Here is a 2811-nt window from a genome sequence, read left to right as displayed (position 1 = left end):
CCCCGGTCTCGGACGCTCCCCACAACCATCCTTCCTTCAGGCAGTCCGTTCCAGTTTGTAGTCTGACCTTTCCTCTGCGGGGTCTCCTTTTTCTAAACCAAAATGAATTGAGAATGGTTTGCAAGATGAAAAGGTTGACACCGCAACAGACGCTGTCAGTATGTGGTGGGCAGCGCCGGGTGGAAAGAGGAAAGAGGACGCAGGCCCAAGTTCTCGAGGGGAACCCGATTGGGGCCAGAACGCCACTCTACTCTCGCCACTAGCTTAGCGCACCACCGTGCCCCAAACCAAAATCTTGGCGTCTCCTTGCTAGTAGCCTGGCCCACACAGTTGAAACTTTCGGTGAATTTAAGAAATTGACTTTGTTCTTCCATGGCGCACATCCAACCAAACTTTACACTGCAAAGGTCTCTCTCTCTCTGTCTGTCTTTCTCTCTCCTCTTGCTCGCTTTTTATCATCATAAAGGGGTTTTTGCTTTAATTAAAGCTGAATTATCTTTAATCCCTGATCATTAAAATATTTGAAAGCCTTAAATATTTGCTAGTCATCTGTGAAAAATCTGGGAGGATTTCCAAACTGGGAGAGTTTATACAGGCCTGAGAGACATTGAGAACAAATTGTACTGCATCCGAAAGGCCGTGAAACTAAGATGCGCTTTTTGTGTGTTCTTAATCAATTAGATTTCCAGGAAATGAGGGCACTCAGGTATTGGGGGGCTTTTAGCCATGCTTTAAAAATAAAAGGGGACAAGTCTTGCTTTTTGTCTCTCTGTCCTGCATAGTTTCGGGGTTGATAGTAATGAGTAAACGTCATGGTTCTGAAACACGGTTCCCTAACGTGACTCAGGAGTAACTAGCGAGCACAGTTCCACTTCTCCTCACTCCTCACAGTAAAGCTGCAGTGATTTCATTGCAGGAGTGAACATTTCGGCAGCTGTTTTCCAGGGAGGAAGGGTGGGAGGGGAAAGGAAAGAATACAAGAGAAAGATGAGGGAAGAGGTGAGGTGACCAAGCTTGTGGTGCCCTGCAGGATACAGGCACAGCAGACTCTGCTCCCCTCCCACCTGAGTCCACCTTCACCCCTCCCTCTTTGCTTACTCAGAATCTTGCCTTCTTCTCTAAATTGTGGGATTCTTGTGGACAGTGTCTGTTACTTCTCTGTGACCACAGGGCCCAGCAGAGGGCTGTTCCTAATACATGCCTATGATGGAGTGGCGTGGGGAGAGGCCAGGTTGGGTCTCCTACAGTGATCAGGGTAGCAGTCAAGCAATAAGACAGCCCCAGGACCCAGACACAGAGTAGAAGTTGATAGCTGAGGCCCTGAGGCCTCGACAATGACTGGCAGGGAAGGCAGAAGGCGGTAGGAGGAGAACCCTCTGGGAGCCAATATTACACTTTTCTCCGTTGTTGGCAAGTACCTATTTAGTATTTCCGGGAGTCCAAGAGCCTTGGATACACAGATAAACCTTTTATTGGAAGGGGACAGGGGTTCTTACATTTTTGTTCTTTCTCTTTTTTTTCCCAAATTCCAGTTGCACACTCTTGTGCCCTGCTCTGCTCAGCTGTTTTCTGGCCCTCCTAGAAGGACCCTCACACACACACACACACACACACACACACTCCCCACTCAAAACTGCTTTCTTTCTCCCAAGGTGACAACGGTCCCCCGCTTCCTTTTATAAACAGAACACTGAGACACGGGTTTGGCCGAAGCTCTTTCATACCCACCACCAAACTAAACCAATTCTCCTTGTTCTGTGTGTGAGGGTGAAACTTGGTGGTGAAACTTTAATTGCACCTTTGTGCTGCTTTTATCAAATCAGTAGGCAGGTTTCCTTGGAAGAAGCCAGACTTCACTCTTGGCAAAGACTTCCCATAGGTCAACAGAAGAAAACAAAACTTGTAGTCATTGAGCTAACATCTCAGGCTAATGTCAAAACTAACTTCATAGGGGCCAGCAGGTGGGTGGTGTGGTGCTGGACACTCCCACATGGCCGACCATGGTTCAAGTCACGGACCGGGTGGCTTACTTTCTCATTTTCCCTCTCTCTCACCGTCTGTCTCCTTAGTCCAATTAATTTTTTTAAATGAATGAATAAATAAAATTTAATAATTCTTTTTAAGGAAACTAACTTTATAAAGTCATTAAACAAAAATGAAAAGCGTATTAACGCAGCAATTCAGATACACTTGCTCCTATCTACTTGGGGTAACCAGCAATCTATGCAAATAGCTATATTTTAACATCCTCTGTTGCCCGATTTGACGATATTTATACCTATGTTCATGATAGACAAAGGGCGGGGAAAGCTCCGAAAGTCTGATGTAAAAATGCAGCGTCGAGAGCTGTATCAGACCAGGAAGAAGCAAAGTCTAAACGGAAGTGACAGGAGGGGTGCCAACCCGCAGGTCACAGAAATTTGGGGAGCTCTGCTTCAAAGCCCCACTGTCCAATGGCGGGCGGAGCTAAATTCACTGTATCTGAGCACCTGCTCTGTGGCAGGAGTTGGAAACGGATTAAACCACAGCTGTGGGGTGAGATACACAGGGAGGAGGGTGGGGACGCCAGGAAAGGCGAGGATGGACAAGGAGACTCGGGGGAGACAAGAAAGAAGGAGAGAAGAAACAAAAAGAGAAACCGGATAGAAATGAGAGGCGAGGAGAGCGGGTGTGCTGAAAGGAAGAAAGAGCTCCCGTTTTATTTGGGGACGCGGGAGTCGAGCTGGGCGGGCGGCACCGGCGCGGGGACCGGCCCGAGCCTCCGCCACAGCCCGACGGCGCTGCGCTCCCTCCCACACGGGTGGTTCCATA

General features: G+C 48.2%; 1 protein-coding gene across 1 annotated transcript in view; it reads left to right on the top strand.

The window, feature by feature from the left end:
- RAX (retina and anterior neural fold homeobox) overlaps positions 1 to 2811 on the top strand; it is a 10268-nt gene that overhangs the window by 950 nt on the left and 6507 nt on the right. The window lies entirely within an intron of this gene.

This window comes from Tupaia chinensis, unplaced genomic scaffold (genome assembly GCF_000334495.1).
Source record: "Tupaia chinensis unplaced genomic scaffold, TupChi_1.0 Scaffold000012_1, whole genome shotgun sequence".
NCBI lineage: Eukaryota > Metazoa > Chordata > Mammalia > Scandentia > Tupaiidae > Tupaia > Tupaia belangeri.
The sequence above is the reverse complement of the archived record's forward strand: the minus strand, read 5'-3'. Positions and strand labels throughout refer to the sequence as shown.